Raw genomic sequence first — 25,713 nt, forward strand, 5'->3', positions numbered from 1 at the left:
CGTGAAGCCCTTCGCAATATATGGATGTTTCTCCATAAATTCAGTCAAAATACTGTTTTGCATTGAATTTTTGTGCTTTCCCCTATTAAGAATGAAAATATATGTAAATTTACATTTGTTTTTATAAAATAAACCTCTATTTACTTCATATATGTAATACTCCTATATTGCTGCAAAAGGCTAGGTACATTCCCAAACATCAGAGTGCCGATATATTGCTGTTTAAACGTTTTTGTTTTTGTATTCAATAATCGAATGTACCTAAATTGAAATTTTGTTTTGTCACACTTATGCTGCTACAATCACAAAAATTGTATAGGCTGTCTTGTTTTAATTTCGAATTCAAAACACTTGCATTTTAAGAAAATACTCAACTGCAAGAGAAATACAACTATGAAAAAATTAAATCCAACAGCATTTAACTGCCCTACAAGACAGGTACTCGTTACCTAATCGATTACTTAATCGTCACCGATAACTTGGTCACTAATTATCGTCTCAATGACTTTTACATTGCTGTCGTGAAAAAAGTAACACACACGCTCTCTCAAAATAGTGTACGTGTTACTCGCTTTCTCGCTCTTACCTACCCTACAAGACGGTGGTAACTAGTTCACCCACACATTCAAAGCTTTTTTCGCTCTCGACTAACACTTCGACGTTTCATGCTGTCATCAAAATGACAGTTCATTAATTATTCCGGGAAACTTTGAAACGGAGAGAAAATATCATTGTTTACAACGAAAATAACATAATTTACTTTCTGATTTTCATTCATACGTATGTACATTTTTAAATAATAAAAAAATTTTATATTATTCTAATATATATCATCTCTGCCGGGTTGCGATTCAGCTCAGAATATGCCAAAATCAGAGGAAATCTACAATTAAATGCAGATTAAAGTGTCATTTGACGAGGATACAAGGTACTTTACAACCAACATGCTTTGGAATACGGTACCAAACTGGTTGGCTGCATTTCCCTAAAAAGGGTGGAACTACGCATCTTGGTTTGCCAGTATTTGCTTCGGTAATTTATATTGATTTGTATTGATTAAAAATTGCAATAGTAGATAATGTAATGTGAATTAAAATTGAATAGGTAGCCGGAGCAAAAAAGGCAACTGATCGGCATGCAACTGTTATTTATGTGGCGCCACCGGTAGCTGCTGCTGCTATCCTAGTAGCATTAGAAGCAGAAATGTCTTTGATTGTTTGCATCACCAAGGTGTGCCATAACATGATATGGTTCGCGTTAAGCACGCTCTTAAGGAAAAAAAAAATCGCGTCTAGTCAGACCCGATTGTCCAGGAATCATCGCACCAGAAAGGGTAAGTAAATTAGCTACCATATTAAATATATAAGCAACATGTATGAATTTTTTAGTGATAATTTGTCATGCTTTTGTTCATAATCAACTGAAGAATGCAAATACGACAGAGTTCGAAGTTCATGTGAAAACCAATTAATTTTTTTAATTAGCGTTTGGAGAGAAAAATACATATGTATGTATGCATAGAACTGCATAGAAGGGGAGGTATTAATTAATTATTATCAGTAGATTTGCAAGATTTTTGTAATTTTCCCTGCATCGCAGTTGTCATTACATTGCGTTAAGAGAAGACATCAACATCTTACTACCCACAGCCAGTTAAAATTTTAGTAAATTTTGCTCTTTTCATCACTGTTTCAAAACGTGGAAAGTTATATATCGAGTATTCCATGGAGAATGATACATTTTAGCAGACTTTCGCATTGCGGTCATTATTAATGTTCAATCCCTAGAAGGTTTAATGTAGTCATATCAACAGTTCCCGAGATGGTGGGGCACAATGGTGCTTGTTACCGGAACGTAGATAGATAGATAATTTATTGAGGATTGCACAGTGACTTGCACATCTCCTTCACATCACCTCATCCTAGCTGACTTCCTTGATGAACCCCAGCAGTGTTCTTGGCTTGAGGAATTAAATATGGGAATGCTCTGGCCATGGTGAGCCCATAAACTTAGCCCTACGCATTGAAATTGCGCCGCAATTTAGAAGGATATGGTCCGCCGTCTGCTGATCCATCACAAAATCGGTATGTGTTGTTCGATATTATACCCAGCTTTTGCATGTGACTGTTCAGTCTACAGTGTCTTGTAAGAATAGCCGTTAGGGTTCTTAAGTTATCATTTTGAGAGGCCTATTAATACCCTATATCGAGTTGTGCTGTAACCCCCTAACAGTAACTTAGATTGACTCAGGCCTGGCATATTGCGCCAGTGTTCTCTCTTTACCCTCCCTTCTGCTAATAAATGCCCCTGTGAGCCAACTGGCAGGAACGGCTCGGGATCGATGGGTCATGCAGTTACTGCCTCTCTTTCCGTGTTGTCCGCCTGCTGTTGTTGTAGCAGTGCTTCGCCCCATCCAATAGGTGCGACCGATCACAAATTGTCATCAATGTCCTCTAACGGGAGTCCAAAGAAACTTTCTGTTTCAACAGGGGTGGACCATAATGAGAGGAGTGTTAGAGGCGTTTGTTCCACAATACAGTTAAAGAGATGGTTGGTGTCATGTGGGGACACATTACAAGCAGGACAATGTTTTGTATGTCGGGGTTGATTCTGGATAAGTAAGAGTTTAACCTGTTACGGTATCCAGATCGAAGTTGAGAGTGACTACTCGCGTTTCCCTTGGGAGGGTGCGTTCTTCCTCTGCTAGTTTTGTTCTTTGTGTACAGGAATCACCGGCATGGATGTCCGACGCCTGTTTGTGGAGTTCACTGAAGACATGCTTGTGTTTTTTAGCTTCATACGGCTGTGTTCTGAGGTGCCGTATTTCCTCATGATGTAATGCGAGTGATTCCCATCAGCAACAGTAAATATCGGCTGAAAAAAATCTGAGTGACTGTTGATGCGAACAGACGTGTTCTCTTGTGCTACTTTAGCTTTTATAATTTCTACTTAGTGTGCTAAATTCATTCGCCTTTTTGGGGAGAAAAATGGATAACTGCTTTAAATGCAATAATCAATGTTTACCAAATGACTCTATAATATGTGGCATTTGTTCTAACAAAGTTCATGTGAATTGCTCTAATATTATGGGTAATGCAATTAATTTTCTCAAAAACAACAAAAATATTGTGTATAAAAGTGACAAGTGTGTTGCTTTATTTTCGCGCGCCAAAATATTCAAAGCTCTCAAAAATGTTGATATGCTACAAGATTTCTTTAAAATTCTCACAGCAAGTGAGAGGCAATCTAAGCTTACTGTCGATTCCAACAATGCAATCCGTACGCGCTCACAAACTAAGGTTGGCGCACCTCAATCAATGCAAAAACAATCATCTCCTCTGCCATCGCCTGCTGCTCTGCTTGTGCATTCTGCTGACAGCGCTGAGAGAAGTTCACTATCTACTCTACCTGTGGGTGCTAATGATAATATTAATTGTATGACTGCAAACAATGAACCTGTGCATTCTGCTGAGATCGCTGAGACAAATAAATTACCTACTCTACTTGAGGGTGTTAATAATAATTCTGCTTGTGTTACTACAAATAATGATGCTGCTAACTCTATTGGTGTTATCTCTCAAACATTTGCTGGTGCCGCTGCCTCTGCTGCTGATCGTTTTCCATCGAATGAAGTTGGCATACAGGGACAGAGAAAAATTTCGTTTAAATCAAACGCTGATAAGCCATATAATGTTGTTAGTGGTACTAATGTGATTGCTGATTTGGATGTTTTCGTGCGATATAGATGGCTTCACTTATCTTGTTTTAAGCCGTCTGTTAAAGAGGATAACGTTATTCAATATATTTCTCAACATACCAACATCGATCCATCAAGAATTGCCTGCTTTAAACTGATCAAAAGAGATGCTGACTTTAACTCTTTGCTAATTACGTCTTTCAAATTACGTGTTTTATCTACTGACTATAGCAAAGTTTTTGATGCTTCTCTGTGGCCAAAAAATGTGTCTGTTGACCTTTTAGGTTTTTTCCAAAGCGAGACCAAAATATGCAGGAAACATAGATACAATTGAGACCCTGCAAGTTAGTCATTGTTGGGGTAAACCTACGAAATAAAGTTAAACACGCACTCAAACATTAGATGTGCATCGCACGATTTATTAACAGCAACTAACTCATATAAAATGTAAGGTGAAATATAGAAGAGAGAAAAGTGTTACAATTTTGTCAGTGTTGTCGAAGTAAATCAATTCTTATAATTGGGAATTTTACTAACAATCCTTCTCTCAAAATTAGTTAACAGTTTTTATTTAAAAAGAAAACTTGGACAATTCAATTCATATGCTTCTTATTTCATTAAAGATCATATAAGTTTATGTTCACTCGAAAAGAAAAAATATATAAATACGTACCTATATGCATATGTACATATATCTAAATTTACATTTTTATTTCAACCCTAATTTTGAGGTAAATTCATTATGTTTTATTTTCTTTAAATTTTTAGTTAAAATATCTGCAACCATTTTTTCTGTTGGCAAATATTTTATGTTTACAAGCGCCTTCTCTGCTACTTCTCTAACGTAGTGAACCTTAATGTCGATGTGTTTTGTTCGAGTGTGGAAAACAGGATTTTTAGCCAACTTTTGCGCACTAATGTTATCGCCATATAAATCTGTAGCATTTTCGACGAGTTCATTGAAACCCAACTCTTCTATGAAGCGCCTCAAATAAACCAGTTCTTTACAGTCTGCAGAGAGAGCGACGTACTCGGCTTCAGTACTGCTGAGGGCAATGGTGGCTTGCTTTTTACTCTCCCATGAAATCGGTGCTCCTGCAATAAAGAACGCAAAGCCCGTATATGATTTACGGTCAACGCAATTTCCACCCCAGTCGGCGTCAACAAATCCTTTTAATTTTTCACGACTCTGGAAATAAGTAAGGTTTAAATTAAGGGTTGTATTAAGATACCTTAATAAATGCTTAATGGCATTCATGTGCTCGACATGCGGATGCTTGTTGAATTGTGCCAGTTTGCAAACTGAATGCATGATGTCTGGTCGGGTACAAATGCTCAAATAAGTTAAGGAACCAACGACAGACTGGTACTTCTTCTGGTCTACCAATACACAATTGGGTCCACCATCGCATCTTTCAAATTTTACGCCAGGGTCTAAAGGTGTTGAGCAATTTCTGCATTCGGACATGCCGAAATCTTCAAGTAAATCTCGGATTAACTGCTTTTGCGATATCTGAATACCGTCTCTATTTATAGAAACCTCCATACCCAAGAACTGATCAATGGGTCCTTTGTCTACCGCGTCGAACTGCACAGATATTTGGTGTTTTATTTCTTCAAGCATATCGACACACGAACATGCAATCAATATATCGTCGGCATAAACTGCAGCGATTACTACTTCGCCTGGAACATTTTTAACGTACACACACGCGTCCCCGTTGCACTTTACAAAATTCAGTTTCATAAGTGCAATATTAAGTTCTTCATTCCATTGTCGTCCTGATTGCTTAAGACCGTACAATGCTTTATTCAATTTGCACACTTTATTTGGGTTATCTTTGTCAACGAATGCTTCTGGTTGCACCATAAATATCTCTTCATCTAACTTTCCATTAAGGTATGCCGTAGCAACATCCATGGTATGTACGAACAAATTGTATTCTGCAGCGAGCGCTAATACCAAGCGAATTGAAGAATATCTCGCTACTGGTGAAAAGACTTCTTGAAAATCAACGCCATATTTTTGGTTGCAACCTTTAGCTACTAGGCGTGCCTTGTAGCGAACAGCAACGCCATCTTTATCACGTTTGACATTAAACACCCACTTTGATTTTATTGCTTTACGACCACTTGGCAAATCGACTAACGTCCACGTGTTTTTGTGTATAAGGGATTGAAATTCAGACTGCATAGCAGACTTCCACTTGTCTGCATCTTCTCGTTGCATTGCATTTTCCACTGTTAAAGGATTATCAGTTTTCATTAAATTTACTTGTGGGCTTAACGGCTTCCGTGGTCTTAGTTTCATTTTTATGTTTTCGGCTTCAGTGTAACTTGCCTTTGGAAGTACTTCATCTTTATTTTCAGTATTCTCGGCTTGGACGGTCGTATCGCATTCTTCAGAATTTACAAAATCTGTGCATACTGAACTATTAGCGTCGTTTGTGCATTCACTTACTTCCTTTTTGCTATTTACTGCTGGTACTTCGGTCGTACTGTCATTTGGTGTGAAATCAGCTACCGCCTCGGAACGCTCACCTTGTAAAAATTTTACATCACGTGCAATCACTACTGTTCGTTGCTTCGGGTCATATAACCTGTATGCCTTTGCTTCACTTGCATAGCCCACCATGAAACATTCTCTTCCTTTTGCCGAGAACTTAGATTTTTGCGGAAATTTGTTCAAAACAATGCCTTTTGCGCCAAATATCTCGAAGTAAGAAACAGCTGGCTTACGGCCAGTCCATGCCTCATGTGGTGTAATATTTTGCAATATTTTTGTCGGCGAACGATTTCGCACGTAAACAGCTGTATTGATGGATTCTGCCCACAAAAATTCTGGCAATTTCGAATTAAGCAACATGCAGCGGCTCATCTCAACTAACGTTCGATTTACTCGCTCTGCTATGCCGTTTTGTTGCGGCGTGTATGGAACAGTCAATTGCCTGCGAATCCCTTCTTTCTTTAGGAAATTGCAAAAATCATTATTCACGTACTCTCGGCCATTATCCGAATGAAATATTTTTATTTTATTGCCCGTCTCGCGCTCTACAGTAGATTTAAATATCTTAAACTTTTCAAGCACTTCACTTTTTTGCTTTATAAAGTACACAAAGATTGTTCTGGTGAAATCATCGACGAACGATACAAAATATTTAGCACCACTGAGCGATGGAGTACGCATAGGACCACAAACGTCGCTATGAATGATTTCTAAAACACTTTTACTATATTTATCATAATTTTTTGCAAACGGCAATGAGTTTATTTTGCCTTTTAAACAAATGTCACATTCAAATTTTTCCAATGGTTTTATGCTCATTCCGCGCACCATATTGTTCTTTGACAACTGCTCCAGGCTTTTAATATTCAAATGCCCATACTTTCTATGCCATTTAAAAGCTTTAATGTAATTATTTGTTGCTGTCGCAAAGCACAAATTATTTGATTGCATTTCATATATAAAGAGATCACCATTTTTGTTCGCTCGCAATACTTCTACACCTTGAAGTGTCATCACTCTTGCAGTCTCTTTGCCAAATTCTACTTTACAGTCATTCGCTGTAAACTTGCTCACTGATAGGAAATTAGATTTGAGTTGCGGAGCATAAAGTACATCATGTAAGATAATTGTGCTAGACTTCGTCTCTACGCGTACAACACCAATACCTTCGGAGTAAATGAACTTATCTCCTGCTAACTCTATCTTCTCACGATGCTCGGAAAATTGAGTGAAAGACGATTTTTCACAACTCATGTGACACGACGATCCACTGTCCAAAACCCAAACAGACTTGTTCAGCTTATTTCGATGCTGAGAGGCATTGAGCATAGCGCAATTAACACTCGGTTTGCTTATGTTACTTGATTTGCAAGACGAGGCACAATGCCCTCTCTTATGACATTTATAACATTTGCCCTTGAATGTTCTGTTTTGTTGTTGCGCTTGCCGTTGTTGATGAGACTGATTGCGGAACTTATTCGCAAAAAATGCAACCTCATTGGATTCGGACCTCACACACTCAGATTTTCGCCTTTTTTCTTCTTCTAATAATTTGGTTTTAAGTACAGTTGTACTTGGCAAGCTGTGTCGAGACTCGATCGCAACAATGAAATTTTCATAGCTTTTCGGCAGACTGGAAAGCATAACAATTGCAAGTAATTCGTCTTGCAACTTTATGTCCAACTCAACAAGTTTCTCGAACAGATCAAAAAATTTGTTTAAATGCTCTGCCATGGGGTCTTCCTCACCCATTTTCAAGTTGACCAACGACTTGAAAATTGTAATTTTCCGCGCTGGACCGCTAGGTGCATGAACTGCAGCCAATTTTTCCCATGCTTCTTTCGAAGTTTTAGCATTTTTCACATTCAGTAATTGACTCGGTTTTATGCACAAAAGCAATGTAGCTAATGCTTTTCCGTCCAACTTTTTCCATTTTTCTGCAGCAACCTGCTCAGTTGGCTCGACACTTTCACCGGACACATAGCCCCATAAATCGCAATGCACTAACACGGATTTGATCAAAATTTTCCATCCATCATAGTTGCTTTCATCTAGTTTTTCAATTTGATATAGCCCGGAACTCATTTCGGTAGTATTACAAAAAACATTTACCGCGTCAATAACTTTAAAACGCTTTTATTGAAACAGAATCCCGTCTGGGCCCATAACCATTGTTGGGGTAAACCTACGAAATAAAGTTAAACACGCACTCAAACATTAGATGTGCATCGCACGATTTATTAACAGCAACTAACTCATATAAAATGTAAGGTGAAATATAGAAGAGAGAAAAGTGTTACAATTTTGTCAGTGTTGTCGAAGTAAATCAATTCTTATAATTGGGAATTTTACTAACAGTCATAATAAGCGAATTCGTAATATTCATCTTAATCTAAATCTCAAAATTTATTATCAAAATATATCTGGTATGAGAACAAAAGCCAATTCTATTTATGCTGCTACATCTCAATGTGATTATGACGTCATCGTGTTGGTAGAGACATGGCTTAATACTGTTTTCACACAGAAACTTAATGATCTCATTTCACCTGCTAATGAAATCGTAAATTTTTTGCTTTCACACAGAAGTAACTGCTCGATTAGTATGAAGGATGAGACAGACAATCATGGCGGAACGATACAAGGTGGGAGCATGTTGACATACCTACAAACAAAAAAATTCCATGTACTTGTAAATTCGATGGACAAATGTCAAAATCGTACTGCGCCGGTAGTTGATGTATCAAATCGAATAAAAAAGGTTATAATCAGATGCTCGATGTGGCCACCTTGTATCGTTCCGCCATGTAGACAATGACATTTGCTTTGAAAACTAAGAAACGGAAACGGAAGCGGAACGCTGCCAACAGAGTTGCATTGTGCTTTTGACTTCATTAGGCATTCGATTAGCTTCTTATGAAATAATAATAGATTCGAATTTTGTAGGGAAGATTGAGCTCAATAAGCGTCTTAATGTAGAAAATTGCCTTTATTAATCAATAAGCCGTCTGTGTGAAATTAGTATAATGCTGAATTCTGCAGTGAGGAGTTCTTTAATAGGAGCTTTTATTCTGTTTTTCGAAGAGGCAGAGATGGTGTGGCAACGAATACTATGCGTGGGGGAGGTGTTTTGATAGCAGTAAAGTCCATTATATGTTCTGCTGATGTAACTTTAAGTAATATTGATTCCTGTATTGAACAATTGTGTGTGTCAATTTCGAATGGTGATGATTTGCTTTTCATTTGTGTTTCTTATATTCCTCCTAATAGCTCTGATAATTTGTATTTTGATCATATTGATAATATTTTAAATTTAAATCTCCCCAATGATAATGTGCAACTCTGTGTATTGGGTGTTTTTAATTTAAATAAAATTGCGGGTCTACTATTGCTGATGAAGATATGCTTATTCCAAGTAATGTGAATAGGTGTAGTGAAATATGCGTAATTGATGGGTTATTTGGTATACAATTAATGCAAATTAATGATTTTCTAAATGAGTTGAGCAGGATTTTGGATCTTATTTTCATTAGTCCTGATTTAAAATTTCAATTGTATAAGTCTGAGGTTCCTTTATCGGTGACTGATAAACACCACATTCCACTTATCTTGGAACTTGAGTTTTATAAATATCCAAATCTTTGCACTGACTCGATGCTTAAATTCGATTACTCGCGGTGTAATTTTGATCTTTTTAATGATCTAATATTAAGTGAGAATCGGCCAACCCTATTCGCAGATCGGTCTCTAACTGATTGTTTTGACATTTTTAAGAGTAAAATAAGTAGTATATCTTTCGGAAATATTCCACGTTTACCGCCAAGGGTCCATAAACTACCTTGGCGTAATCGGAGCTTAAAAAAATTAAAGAATCTTCGCAATAAATTACATAAGCTTTATAAATGTTCTGGTAATTTGCAGCACAGAGTAATGTATGAGAAATACTTGACTGAGTTTAACTGTCTAAATAAATTTCTTTATAAAAATTATTTACTCGGGTTTGAAATGAATATTAAATCTAATCCCAAGGCCTTTTGGAGTTTTGTAAAGTCAAAACGTTCTTCGTCAGTTATTCCGTCCATAGTGTCTCACAATGGCATGAGTGCAAGCACCGCTAATGAAAGGGCAAATCTGTTTGCTGAATTTTTTAAGTCTAATTTTGTTGATAATTGTGTTCAGATTGATACTTCTAGTGCTGGGCAATTAGCTTCTTCGCTTGATTTTGGCTCCCTAGTTTTAACTGAGGATGATATTTTCGCAGCTATAAAAGACCTAAAATGCTCCAAGCAATTAGATGCTCATAATATCTTTGCTTTTTTTCTCAAACAATGCACGTCATCTATAGTGTATCCGCTACTTTTGTTGTTTAATTTGTCTCTTGGGTCAGGTAATTTTTTAGATGAATGGAAATTGACTTCTGTTATCCAGTTTTTAAGAGTGGGAGTAAGAATCTGGTTTCGAACTATCGTTCCATCTCTAAAATTACTAATATTGCTAAATTATTTGAAATAATCATTAGCTCTAAATTGTCATTTGCTATCAAGCCCTATATTTCGTATACTCAACATGGTTTTATACCGGGCAGATCTACGGTCACTAATCTGACTGTTTTCTCTAATTTTTGTTTTTTCAGCCTTTGTTGAGGGCTTTCAGGTAGATACAATCTATACTGATTTGTCAAAAGCTTTTGATAGAGTGTCTCACGACTTATTAATTAAAAAACTTGAAAATTTTGGCTTTCATTCTACTTTCTTGTCATGGGTAAAATCATATCTAATAGATAGAATTAACTATGTTGTTGTTGATGGCCTAAATTCATTTTCATATAGAGCTACCTCTGGGGTTCCTCAAGGTAGTATCCTTGGTCCTCTTTTTTTTGTTATTTTCATCAACGATTGCTCAGAGTGTTTTTCCATAGGGCCGGATGCATTGTATTTTGCTGCTTCCAATATTACCATTCCCTTTTCGCGCTCCAGTATCAGGTATATCATGTACAAAATAAGAGGAGAAAACTTTATCTTATTGGAAGGGTTTTACAATGATCCAATCAACTTTTTTTAAAAGTATTGAAGTTATTACTACTTTTTATGTGATTAGGAAGTTCATTGAAATATTTCAGGCCCTTATATATATGACCGTCCTAAAAAGATTCTTTTCCGGCAAACGCAGCAAACCCATTTCTTAGTACCGGGGTCAGGAGGACCCGGATTGGGGTCGATACTTTCCCGGAAGAGGAGAGTATGGCGCAGACCCTCTGCAAGGATCTGCTGGGAGGTCGAAAATTTGTGGGAGAGACGCAACAAATTAAACACTGAGTCCGCCTGCTCATTACCCTCTACTCCCCTGTGGCCTAGGGCCCTGGGCAACAGTACTACGTTGTGTGCTCCTAATTGATTCAGCTTTTCTACGCACTGAAGGAACAGTGCTGACTTTCTTTCGAACGCCGCAAATGCCTTTAGTGGGGATTGACTGTCTGACTGAGTATGGCAATTGTTTCATTGGGGTATCAGCGCTGAAGTTTCAGCTTAGCGCACTAACTTATGGCGAATACTTCCGCTTGGAAAATGCTCGGATGTGCTTTTAGAGGTACTGATAATTTGGCTCCGGGTCCGAAAACTCTGGCTCCAATCCCCTCTGGCGTCTTCGAGACACCTATGTACCATACGATCTTGAGCAGACTGGTAATACATTGCACCCGCCTATACCTATACAGCCGTACCAAGAGACCGAGCAGCCCATTACATATTGGCACAACCGGAGCACTGCTGGACATCCATCCTATATGAAAGCTATGCTTTCAAAAGTGTTTGTACCAGTGGCTGGTGCACACCGAACTGGACCAATGTATGCTATATTGAGGCCTGCACAAATACCAAACTATGTTTATGTAAATAATGTTACTGCTAATGCCAATTTGCACGGTTGAGCACATACAGTACCTACGTTTATACAAGGTGGAACACCACACTACCTACATGGCGATGTAGCCTCCGATCAGGTTGTTGTAAGAGATTAATTAAAATATGTTATTCATAAACACTGATTCTTATATTTTCATTATCATTAAACTGCAGACTAGACTCATGACGGGTATTCTTACTGGACACTGCCTTCTGGCGTCACATGCCTTTAAATTAGGCTTGGTCAGTGATAGCAGATGTAGGAAGTGCGGGTTGGAGGAGGAAACGATCGACTACGTTCTGTGCTCGTGCCCTGCGCTTGCCAGGCTAAGACTCCAGCTGTCAGCTGTCAGATCTAGACGCAGCAAGTGGCTCAAGTTCTAGGAAGCCGCTATCCCGCTGGAGCCATGAGAAGCGTGAGTGCACTTTGGGTGTCCCAAGACAAGTTCCGTACCTGCACCGAATAATTTGTAGCTATCTAAGCGACAAAGTACTCCCTTTTGATACGGATGAGGGACTAAGAAAGCACAACACCACGGGCGGTGTGGAGTGAGATGTATGACGGGGTGCAACAAATCGGCCTTCCCGGAGGCACGGAAATTGTCGTCTATGCAGATGATATTGTCGTAGTAGCAGTGGCCAAGAAACTTGATCTGCTCCAAGCATTATGTAATGACGCCGTGGGAAGAATAAAGGAATGGTCGACGAACATGGGGCTGGAGATGGCTAGCAATAAGACAGAAGTGGTTCTGATGAGCTCAAAGCGGACTGTGGATGAGTTGGTCCTAACCATAGGAGATTATCAAATAAATTCAAAGCTCTCCTTGAAATATCTGGGAGCAATCATTGACTCAAAACTAACTTTTAGGGAGCACTTAAGGGCGGTGGGGGAGAAAGTTTCTAGAGTTAGTGGAACCCTAACGCTAATAATGCCCAACATCGGCGGCCCAAGCGAAGCTACCCGTCAGCTATTATCCAACGTAACCAGCTCTATAATATTATATGCAGCACCAGTATGGCACAGATTTAAAATGGTCCACCAAAATGATATACTAGCAGCCTACCGCAATACTGCTATACGAATAGCATGTGATGTTCCGACGACGCGATCCATGTTTTATCCAGGAAAATCCCAGTAGATCTACTGTCAGGTGAAATGGCCGATCTGTATGGCATTGGATTCAGCCGATCATCTGAAGATGCTAAGAAAAGCGCAAGGTCACTAACAATAGTTAGGTGGGAAGATTCGAGAAAAGAGCGCTGGACCTTCATGCTAGTCAGGAATATAGCGGAATGGTACGAGCCCAAACACGGCGAACTAAATTACCATCTCACACAGATATTGAGCAGGCACGGGGGCTGCAAGGAATATCTACATAAGGGTGGGATAGAGTAGGATCCTTTCTGTCCAAGCTGAACGTCCGAATTGGAAAGCGCAGAACATGTAATGTTTCACTGCCCTCGTTTTCACGGAGAAAGACTGTCCGTAAACAGTTTTTTGAGAGGAACCTTCCATTAGTAATTTAGTTCCACGAATTTGCGGACAAATAGATTGTTGGATTACTGTGAGCAAGATGGCCTTTATAGTAATGACGAAATTGATGCATGCCGAAAGGGAGCGCAGAGAAATGCGCATACGAAGTAGTGGCGTTTAAATCGCCTTTTCACCCGTTACGTTATGCCTAACGGCGATCCCACGGGGTGCGGACACATGAACAGGATTAGCCTGGTTTCATTGGGCCACTTGAAGGTAGTGCGCTATCACAACGTCCAATAAAAAAAGACAAGTTCCGTCGGGCCTGGTGTTATTGGGTGAGCGGCCAGACAGCAGGGTGCAAAATATGCACATTTGAGGGGAAAATTAGATGTAGCAAACGAGTATATTCTGTATCATATGATCAACTTGGAGACAACCAAACGTTTATTTTCCTGTCCAAAACAGAACTGGTGCACGGCACTGCTGCTAAAGAAGGATAGGCGTAGTCATATCAATTCATTCCCGGGTTGGTCGGAGAAAGCAATTTTAGCATTAATTTTCCCTTTTCAATTTGAACATCCATTCAAGAACTTCGCATAATAGATTAAACAGTCATCTGTATTTATTTTTTATTGCAACACGTCTAATTTACTTCGTAACATCAATCAATTGTTCCTTGTTATAATTTTATTTACTCTATGAATGCAACAGCAAAGTATCTTTGGGTACCCCTGCCATCGGAAGATGCATAGGCATGGTGGAGGTTCATTTGAAGTTACTTTACCAGGTCCTGATACTAGTTATCTGAAATTTCTCTTGTGCCTTTGGCCTCTCAGAGAAGAGCTAATTGTGGAGCCCTATTTATGGAACACTTTTCGGCTTATATTAAAAACTTTTAATCTATTCTTACTTATATGTTTCTTTTTCATTCTAGGTAATTTGATTTTGACGATGTGCGGATAGAAATATCCCAAATATTCCAGCTGTGGCTGTAAGAACATACATTTGCTCAAATTAGAAGAAAACTGCACGGTTGAGCACATCCAGTACCTACGTTTATACAAGGAGGAACACCACACTACTTTCACGGGGATGTAGCCGCTGATCACGTTGTTGTAAGAGCTTATTTTAAATATGTTATTCATAAACACTTATTCTAATATTTTGTTTCGGTTTTTACTTTAGAGTCAACCGGTTATATAAGTGATGTCAGCTCTGCCTGTAACTTAAGCGCCTTCAGATGTAATAGTTACCGCGGACGCGGTCACAGGAGTAGTTCACTACGTGGGGATTACACTAATCAAGGACTTTCAATATCGGAAGGTTTTCCAGCACCATAACATCACCAACAATATGTGCAAGCACCCGAATAAATTGTACAACAAAAGTTAACACCACATCATCAGCCAGCAACAACAACAACAATCGCAACAATTTGAAACTTCTAAACAATTAATGACTAGTGAACCACCAACATATCCGCAATATGCGCATCCATCAACACCAACATATGTCGCCTACTTTGCAACACAAAATCCAATGCTTCATCCCGCGTCAGCTGCATAACAAGCCACTGGTACACCGTTATATGTTTCACATATGCAACATATGTATACGAATGCACATCAGGTGTGCAATTATAAGTGGTCCATTTGTTTATTCGCCCGAATATCAATATTGTAACGAATTTGCTGCAAATTCCTCTTATTTGCCCTTTTGCTAGGTTCGTATCGCTAAACTGTTGAATAAATAACTCCAATATTGAATAATGGAAAAATGGCCTTTATTAAAATACTTCACAATAACACTCAAACTGTGTAACGAATAGCTTAATAACCTAACTGATAGCTCAAATGAAACTCCACTATTCAAAATAATACTGCTATTGCTCGCTAGATATCGTCTTAGTCGTAACTGCTTGACCACTCAAATCAAACTCAAACTCCTCGCCTTTACTGTCGCGCCTTTTATACTTTTTGATTTCTTATTGCATACTTCTAGGCTTTTCCATTCCAGAACTTACTAGTAGTTTCGGCTACAAAATCGCCAGCCACAACTACATGCACAAATTATTGCCCTCTCTTGTGACAACTCAGATAAGATATATGCACGTGTTTGTGCATTGCCGCTCCACTGCTCGTATACGTACATACATATGTGTAGACGCAATTATTTATTCGTTTATGTAGATACATAATGATTAAATTATTGATGTGAATGTTTGTAGTTTACAGTCTCTCGAGTACACATAGGCGTATAAGTAAATGCATCTGTGTGTGACATCTCTCTGGGCTGCCTTATATATGTGTATACTTGATTTGATAATTGACGTAAATACTGCTTAGCATGGCCTTAGTGATGGTATAGCTTAGTGATGCTAATATCCGTGACACTGCCCTCCACCTAAGTCTGATCGTCCCGATCAGACAAATCTCTCGATCTAAACGCTGCTAATCTTTCCAAATGAACCACTTTCATTTTGGTTTGTGGTTTGGTAGTGGTTTGTATGCGGTACACTACATCGTTGATCCGTTTTACAACTTTGTATGGGCCTTCCCAGTTACACTGCAATTTCGGGGACAAACCTTTTTTTCGTTGTGGGTTGTATAGTAGCACCAAATATCCTTAATGAAACCCTTCCGAATTAATTGCTTTAACGTACCTCGCTTTCATCTTGTCACTCATAATCTTTGCTCGTTGCCTTACCAGATCGTGTATCTCTCTCAGCTCTTCTTCCAAGACATCAGTGGATTTCTTGACATTCCTCTCCGCATCCTCTCCATACTTCAAATCAGCTGGCAGTCGAAGGTCATTGCCAAAAATTACCTTTGCGGGAGTTTGGCCCGCTGTGTCATGTACTGCCGATAGGTAGGCCATCAAGAATAATGATATGTGTGTATCCCAGTCCTTATGGTACTTGTCTACTACTTTCCTTAAATGCTCCTCAAATGTTCTATTGAAACGTTCCACCATACCATCGGACTGAGGATGCAATGCAGTTGTCCGTGTTTTTCGAATGCCCAACTTCTTGCATATTTCTTGGAACACAGCTGATTCAAAATTCCTGCCTTGGTCAGAATGTAACTCAATTGGTACACCATACCTTGCAACCCATTCGTTTTTAACCACTTCTGCTTCTTGGTTTGGGATTGGGTATACCTCTGGCCATTTACTGAAATAATCCATAACCACCAGTACGGATTTGTTTCCGCGGTTGCTAGTAGGAAATGGACCTGCGACATCCATGGCGATCCTTTCAAAGGGTGCACCTGAAATATACTGCTTCATCTGGCCATGACTTCGGGTTTTGGGCCCTTTCGCTCTGTTGCATACCTCGCAATTGGCAATCCACTCGGTGACCGACTGACGGCAACCAACCCAATAGAATCTCTGCTTAATTTTTTCGAGTGTCTTCGTGATTCCAAGATGACCTCCACTTGGACCATTGTGCAGCTCGCTGAGCACGTCAGGAATCCTCTTTCTGGGAACAACTATCAGTTTCTTCTTACACTGACCATCCTCACTCTCCCATACTCGATGCAAGCAACCGGATATCAATTATAAACTGTTCCACTGTGCCCAATATGACTTCGCAATGGGACTCTCTGCTGACATCTCCTCTCTGCTTGGTCTTTCGTTTCGCTCTAGCCCTTGCATAACATATGACAGATCTGTATCTTCTACCTGACACTTCCTTAGTTGTTCCTTGTCCCATTCATCCGTACACGTTATAGTCATTAGCCGGACATCTATAATGTCTTCTTTAGCCTCGGCCTTTGAACAGTGCTTGCATTCCAAACTACATGGTCTTCGTGACATTGCATCAGCATTTCCATGGGTACTACCTTTTCGATGCTCAATGGAAAAGTCATAGCTTTGTAGTCGCTCGATCCACCGTGCCAATTGTCCTTCCGGATTACGGAACTGGCCGTAGAGGTATTTGTGAAAATGTTTAATGCACTCTACCAATGCCAACAGCTCTCTCCGCGTAACGCAGTAGTTCCTCTCTGGTTTTTCAATCGAGCGGCTGTAATATGCAACTACCTTTTCCTGTCCATCGACCAGTTGTGATAAAACGCCTCCTATAGCATATCCACTCGCATCTGTATCTAGAATAAATGTTGCTCCTGGAATCGGATATGCTAACATTGGGGCAGTGCACAAACGCTCCTTCAATGTTTGGAAAGCCACTTCTTGCTCCTTCTTCCATTCAAAAGCTTTATTTTTTCTTGTAAGCTCATGGAGGCTATGGGCTACGCTGGAAAAATTTGGTAAAAATCGGCGGTAATATGTGCACAGCCCAAGAAAACTTCTCAATTCATGTAGGTTCTGTGGTATTGGCCAATCCTTTACAGCCTCTATCTTTTCATTCGCAGTGCAGATGCCCTCTGTCGTTACCTTGTGACCCAAATAATTTACTTCCTTTTTAAACAGCGCACACTTTTTGGGACTTAACTTCAGACCAGCGCCAGCTATTCTCTGGAAAACTTCCTCCAATTTCTTAAGATGTTCATCAAAATTCTTGCCCAATACGATGATGTCGTCCAGGTACACCAAGCATGTTTTCCAATGTAGTCCTTTCAGTACCTGGTCCATGAGTCTCTCAAAAGTAGCTGGTGCATTACAAAGTCCAAAAGACATCACTGTAAATTGCCAAAGACCATCACCCACACTGAAGGCTGTTTTCTCTTTATCTTCCTCCTTCACTTCAACTTGCCAGTAGCCGCTTTTCAAGTCCAGTGTGGAAAACCATTTCGTACCAGATAGCGAGTACAGAGTGTCGTCAATTCTTGGCAATGGGTAGCTATCCTTTTTCGTTACGTCATTCAACTTCCGGTAGTCCACGCAAAACCTCATTTTTCCATCCTTCTTTTTTACAAGTACTACCGGTGAGCTCCAGCTGATGGTTCGATGACGCCGCTGTCGCTCATTTCTTGAATGATTTGACTCACAACTTCCCGCTTCGCCAGTGGAACACTACGTGGAGCTTGACGGATGGGCCTCGCATCTCCAGTGTCAATTTGATGTTTCACAACGTTGGTGCGGCCTGGTTTAGAATCATCCTGGTCAAATATGTTCGCGTACTTTAGGAGCAGTTGTTTCGCACTACTCTGATATGCTTCCTCTAGCCCCTGCGTCCATGCCGTGATGCCATTTGGAAGATCAGTATTACTAGCTGAAACGTGTTCCTGGAGCTGTTCACAGTTAATAACTACTTCAGCCTCTTGGCATCTTCCCAAAATAGCTCCTATAGTCAGTTTGAGTGGTGACTTGAACTCATTGAGTACTCTTACCGGAATACGTCCATCTTGTTTTGTCATAGCCAGGGTTTTTCCTACAAGTGTGTTTAGTGCTGATTTGTTTGCTGCTTCGACAACTCACAATTTGTTTGTCCCACAATATCCATCAACCTTTGCCCAGATGACTGCTTCGGATTTTGGTGGTATTTGCTGACTCTCTTCCACCAACACTCGTTTACTGCTGTAGCCTCTCTCGTAGTCGAAATTAAGTGGTACATCCATGTTTTTATATCGCATCGTCTTGCTTTGCATGTCGATCTTGATGCCCTGGTCGATTAAGAAGTCCACTCCAATTATGATTTCATCAACAATTTCTGCCACTATAAAATTGTGTACTACCGTGACTTTCCCAATTGCGACTTCACATTCTACTTCTCCAATTACCTGGGTGTCCTCTCCCGTGGCTGTACGTAATCTTGCTCCAAGCAATGGTCTTATCTTTTTGTTGACTAAATCCGCTCGAATGATGGAATGAGATGCATCCGTATCTAAAGGCAGTAAACGTTCCTTTCCGTCCACATGTCCTCCAACAGTAAGATTGCTCGATCTTCTTCCAATCTGCGAGATAGAGATTATGGGGCATTCAATTGCGGGAGCCAGCTGTCGCCCCTTGCGGCTGACTCGATTTAGTTTAACGATTGAGTGGTCTTGGAGATTTGCTCATCACCTTCTGCTCTGCGTTTACGACCACCCACATTTTTGGGACCGCTGCTGCAATGTCGTGCAATATGACCTGGGTTGCCGCACTTGAAACATATAATAACTCCGGCATTTTTCTGTTGTGATCCCTTAAGTGCTTCCAAAATTGTGTCTACCCAATCTGGTCTTTCCACTTCCACACGATGAGCTTTGTATGCTGGTTTACTCAATAGTGAGGCCGTTTCCTGAGTCAATGCATGTGATACCGTTTCAGCAAATGTCAGCTTTGGGTTTGCGTATGTAGCTCGCTTCGTTTCCACGTCCCGTATGCCATTTATGAAACTCTGGATTTTTACCCTCTCGGTGTATTCCACGGGTGCGTCCGCATTTGCGAGATGAGCTAACCTTTCAACATCCGAGGCAAACTCCTGCAAAGTCTCATTCGCTCTTTGGTGACGGTTTTGCAACTCAATTTGGAATATCTGTTTCCTATGCTCGCTTCCATAACGTCGTTCTACAGCAGCCATCAATGTTTCATAACTGTTCCGTTCGTACTCTGGAATCGTCTGTAAGATTTCCGCTGCAGGCCCTTTCAATGCCACGAACAGTGCAGCAACTTTATCTTCCGCATTCCAGTTGTTCACTGCTGCGGTCTTCTCAAACTGTAGCTTGAAGACCTGGAAAGGAACAGAACCGTCAAATGATGGTGTTTTTACCTTTGGATTGCTTGCTGAAACAGCTGGGCGGTTTAGTTGTAACTGCTCCATACGACCTTTTAACGCTTCTATTTCGGCATCAATTTTGTCCTCGAGTTGTAAAATTTTTGCATCCTGCTCTTCCAGTTTCACAAAGAGCTGCGATGATACCTGTTCCGAAATTTGTGCCGACATTTCAGATATACGTGCCTCTTGCGCTTCCAGTTGAGATGCCAAATATGTCTTCTGTTCTTCCAATTGTGGTGTTATACGGGTTTCCTGCGATTCCAGTTGGGATACCATATATGTCTTCTGTTCTTCAATCTTCGATGTTATGCGTGTCTCTTGGGATTCCATCTGTGATGACATTGTCGGTGTTTGAGCAGATATTGCAGCCAAAATCATGTTCAAGTCTGTGCTCGTAACTGTCTGCGATGTTTCGTTTTTCTCTTAAATTTTTGTTACTTCCTCGCCATCAAGATGAAAGTCATACTCTTCCACATCAATTCCTTCCGCTTCCATTGCCTCTCGTAGCCGTGCTTGAAGTTCAAGTTTAACGCCGCTTGTATTCAATCCACGGCTCTCCAACTCCTTTAGTTGCTGGATCTTCAATTCACTGAACTTTGCCATGTCCTTGTTGTCCTTTGGAATTTATTCAACAATTCCTCTTCTGACACCAATTGTAACGAATTTGCTGCAAATTCCTCTTATTTGCCCTTTTGCTAGGTTCGCATCGCTAAACTGTTGAATAAATAACTCCAATATTGAATAATGGAAAAATGGCCTTTATTAAAATACTTCACAATAACACTCAAACTGTGTAACGAATAGCTTAATAACCAAACTGATAGCTCAAATGAAACTCCACTATTCAAAATAATACTGCTATTGCCCGCTAGATATCGTCTTAGTCGTAACTGCTTGACCACTCAAATCAAACTCAAACTCCTCGCCTTTACTGTCGCGCCTTTTATACTTTTTGATTTCTAATTGCATACTTCTAGGCTTTTCCATTCCAGAACTTACTAGTAGTTTCGGCTACAAAATCGCCAGCCACAACTACCAAAGAGGATAAATATAATAAGAGTCGTCACTCGTTATTTTTTAGGCATTTACTCGATGTATACTATGAGGTAGTCGCTACTTTCGTTTTGTGCGAGATGTTTATAAATGTTTTCTATACATTTTCATTGGGTATTTGTGTTTATTTTTCCGACTGTATTTAATTAATTATTTAATCCTCTTTCCAAAAAAGACGTTTGCATAAAGTGACAACACCGCATGGATAAATGGAAAGCAATTCAAAAATGTCCCTCATAAAACAAAAGTAGCGACTACCTCACAGTTTACATCGAGTAAATGCCTAAAAAATAACAAGTGATGGCTCTTATTATATTTATCCTCTTTGCAACTACGTGCACAAATTATTGCCCTTTCTTGTGACAACTCAGATAAGATATATGCATGTGTTTGTGCATTGCCTCTCCACTGCTCGTATACGTACATATGTGTAGACGCAATTATTTATTCGTTTATGTAGATACATAATGATTGAATTATTGATGTGAATGTTTGTAGTTTACAGTCTCTCGAATACACATAGGCGTATAAGTAAATGCATCTGTGTGTGACATCTCTCTGGGCTGCCTTATATATGTGTATACTTGATTTGATTATTGACGTAAATACTGCTTAGCATGGCCTTAGTGATGGTATAGCTTAGTGATGCTAATATCTGTGACAATATATACCCGTGGAAGATGGCCAAGGCCATTCTGATTCTAATACTGATAAAGGCGAACCATTGGTAAATTTAAAAACTCAAACAGACAACGAAAAATGTTGATGATGGTATTAATTCTAGTACGGATAGTGAAGAATTTAAACCTAGGAAAAAAGCTAAACTTAATCGCCAGCCACAACTACATGCACAAATTATTGCCCTCTCTTGTGACAACTCAGATAAGATATATGCACGTGTTTGTGCATTGCCGCTCCACTGCTCGTATACGTACATACATATGTGTAGACGCAATTATTTATTCGTTTATGTAGATACATAATGATTAAATTATTGATGTGAATGTTTGTAGTTTACAGTCTCTCGAGTACACATAGGCGTATAAGTAAATGCATCTGTGTGTGATATCTCTCTGGGCTGCCTTATATATGTGTATACTTGATTTGATTATTGACGTAAATACTGCTTAGCATGGCCTTAGTGATGGTATAGCTTAGTGATGCTAATATCCGTGACACTGCCCTCCACCTAAGTCTGATCGTCCCGATCAGACAAATCTCTCGATCTAAACGCTGCTAATCTTTCCAAATGAACCACTTTCATTTTGGTTTGTGGTTTGGTAGTGGTTTGTATGCGGTACACTACATCGTTGATCCGTTTTACAACTTTGTATGGGCCTTCCCAGTTACACTGCAATTTCGGGGACAAACCTTTTTTTCGTTGTGGGTTGTATAGTAGCACCAAATATCCTTCATGAAACCCTTCCGAATTAATTGCTTTAACGTACCTCGCTTTCATCTTGTCACTCATAATCTTTGCTCGTTGCCTTACCAGATCGTGTATCTCTCTCAGCTCTTCTTCCAAGACATCAGTGGATTTCTTGACATTCCTCTCCGCATCCTCTCCATACTTCAAATCAGCTGGCAGTCGAAGGTCATTGCCAAAAATTACCTTTGCGGGAGTTTGGCCCGCTGTGTCATGTACTGCCGATAGGTAGGCCATCAAGAATAATGATATGTGTGTATCCCAGTCCTTATGGTACTTGTCTACTACTTTCCTTAAATGCTCCTCCAATGTTCTATTGAAACGTTCCACCATACCATCGGACTGAGGATGCAATGCAGTTGTCCGTGTTTTTCGAATGCCCAACTTCTTGCATATTTCTTGGAACACAGCTGATTCAAAATTCCTGCCTTGGTCAGAATGTAACTCAATTGGTACACCATACCTTGCAACCCATTCGTTTTTAACCACTTCTGCTTCTTGGTTTGGGATTGGGTATACCTCTGGCCATTTACTGAAATAATCCATAACCACCAGTACGGATTTGTTTCCGCGGTTGCTAGTAGGAAATGGACCTGCGACATCCATGGCGATCCTTTCAAAGGGTGCACCGGAAATATACTGCTTCATCTGGACATGACTTCGGGTTTTGGGCCCTTTCGCTCTGTTGCATACCTCGCAATTGGCAATCCACTCGGTGACCGACTGACGGCAACCAACCCAATAGAATCTCTGCTTAATTTTTTCGAGTGTCTTCGTGATTCCAAGATGACCTCCACTTGGACCATTGTGCAGCTCGCTGAGCACGTCAGGAATCCTCTTTCTGGGAACAACTATCAGTTTCTTCTTACACTGACCATCCTCACTCTCCCATACTCGATGCAAGCAACCGGATATCAATTATAAACTGTTCCACTGTGCCCAATATGACTTCGCAATGGGACTCTCTGCTGACATCTCCTCTCTGCTTGGTCTTTCGTTTCGCTCTAGCCCTTGCATAACATATGACAGATCTGTATCTTCTACCTGACACTTCCTTAGTTGTTCCTTGTCCCATTCATCCGTACACGTTATAGTCATTAGCCGGACATCTATAATGTCTTCTTTAGCCTCGGCCTTTGAACAGTGCTTGCATTCCAAACTACATGGTCTTCGTGACATTGCATCAGCATTTCCATGGGTACTACCTTTTCGATGCTCAATGGAAAAGTCATAGCTTTGTAGTCGCTCGATCCACCGTGCCAATTGTCCTTCCGGATTACGGAACTGCAGAAGCCATTTCAACGCTGCGTGATCTGTCCTGACACGGAATCGCTGGCCGTAGAGGTATTTGTGAAAATGTTTAATGCACTCTACCAATGCCAACAGCTCTCTCCGCGTAACGCAGTAGTTCCTCTCTGGTTTTCCAATCGAGCGGCTGTAATATGCAACTACCTTTTCCTGTCCATCGACCAGTTGTGATAAAACGCCTCCTATAGCATATCCACTCGCATCTGTATCTAGAATAAATGTTGCTCCTGGAATCGGATATGCTAACATTGGGGCAGTGCACAAACGCTCCTTCAATGTTTGGAAAGCCACTTCTTGCTCCTTCTTCCATTCAAAAGCTTTATTTTTTCTTGTAAGCTCATGGAGGCTATGGGCTACGCTGGAAAAATTTGGTAAAAATCGGCGGTAATATGTGCACAGCCCAAGAAAACTTCTCAATTCATGTAGGTTCTGTGGTATTGGCCAATCCTTTACAGCCTCTATCTTTTCATTCGCAGTGCAGATGCCCTCTGTCGTTACCTTGTGACCCAAATAATTTACTTCCTTTTTAAACAGCGCACACTTTATGGGACTTAACTTCAGACCAGCGCCAGCTATTCTCTGGAAAACTTCCTCCAATTTCTTAAGATGTTCATCAAAATTCTTGCCCAATACGATGATGTCGTCCAGGTACACCAAGCATGTTTTCCAATGTAGTCCTTTCAGTACCTGGTCCATGAGTCTCTCAAAAGTAGCTGGTGCATTACAAAGTCCAAAAGGCATCACTGTAAATTGCCAAAGACCATCACCCACACTGAAGGCTGTTTTCTCTTTATCTTCCTCCTTCACTTCAACTTGCCAGTAGCCGCTTTTCAAGTCCAGTGTGGAAAACCATTTCGTACCAGATAGCGAGTACAGAGTGTCGTCAATTCTTGGCAATGGGTAGCTATCCTTTTTCGTTACGTCATTCAACTTCCGGTAGTCCACGCAAAACCTCATTTTTCCATCCTTCTTTTTTACAAGTACTACCGGTGAGCTCCAGCTGATGGTTCGATGACGCCGCTGTCGCTCATTTCTTGAATGATTTGACTCACAACTTCCCGCTTCGCCAGTGGAACACTACGTGGAGCTTGACGGATGGGCCTCGCATCTCCAGTGTCAATTTGATGTTTCACAACGTTGGTGCGGCCTGGTTTAGAATCATCCTGGTCAAATATGTTCGCGTACTTTAGGAGCAGTTGTTTTGCACTACTCTGATATGCTTCCTCTAGCCCCTGCGTCCATGCCGTGATGCCATTTGGAAGATCAGTATTACTAGCTGAAACGTGTTCCTGGAGCTGTTCACAGTTAATAACTACTTCAGCCTCTTGGCATCTTCCCAAAATAGCTCCTTTAGTCAGTTTGAGTGGTGACTTGAACTCATTGAGTACTCTTACCGGAATACGTCCATCTTGTTTTGTCATAGCCAGGGTTTTTCCTACAAGTGTGTTTAGTGCTGATTTGTTTGCTGCTTCGACAACTCACAATTTGTTTGTCCCACAATATCCATCAACCTTTGCCCAGATGACTGCTTCGGATTTTGGTGGTATTTGCTGACTCTCTTCCACCAACACTCGTTTACTGCTGTAGCCTCTCTCGTAGCCGAAATTAAGTGGTACATCCATGTTTTTATATCGCATCGTCTTGCTTTGCATGTCGATCTTGATGCCCTGGTCGATTAAGAAGTC

At 40.3% G+C, this 25,713-nt stretch overlaps 1 long non-coding RNA gene across 1 annotated transcript; it reads left to right on the plus strand.

The window, feature by feature from the left end:
- Positions 1-568: 568 nt before the first annotated feature.
- Positions 569-15,314, plus strand: LOC137253818 (uncharacterized). Its single transcript, XR_010953895.1, has 4 exons — positions 569-1,032; positions 1,105-1,333; positions 14,515-14,695; positions 14,766-15,314. It is a non-coding gene; the product is annotated as an uncharacterized lncRNA (long non-coding RNA).
- The last annotated feature ends 10,399 nt before the right edge of the window (positions 15,315-25,713 follow it).

Source organism: Eurosta solidaginis, chromosome 5 (assembly GCF_040869045.1).
Source record: "Eurosta solidaginis isolate ZX-2024a chromosome 5, ASM4086904v1, whole genome shotgun sequence".
NCBI classification, from domain to species: domain Eukaryota; kingdom Metazoa; phylum Arthropoda; class Insecta; order Diptera; family Tephritidae; genus Eurosta; species Eurosta solidaginis.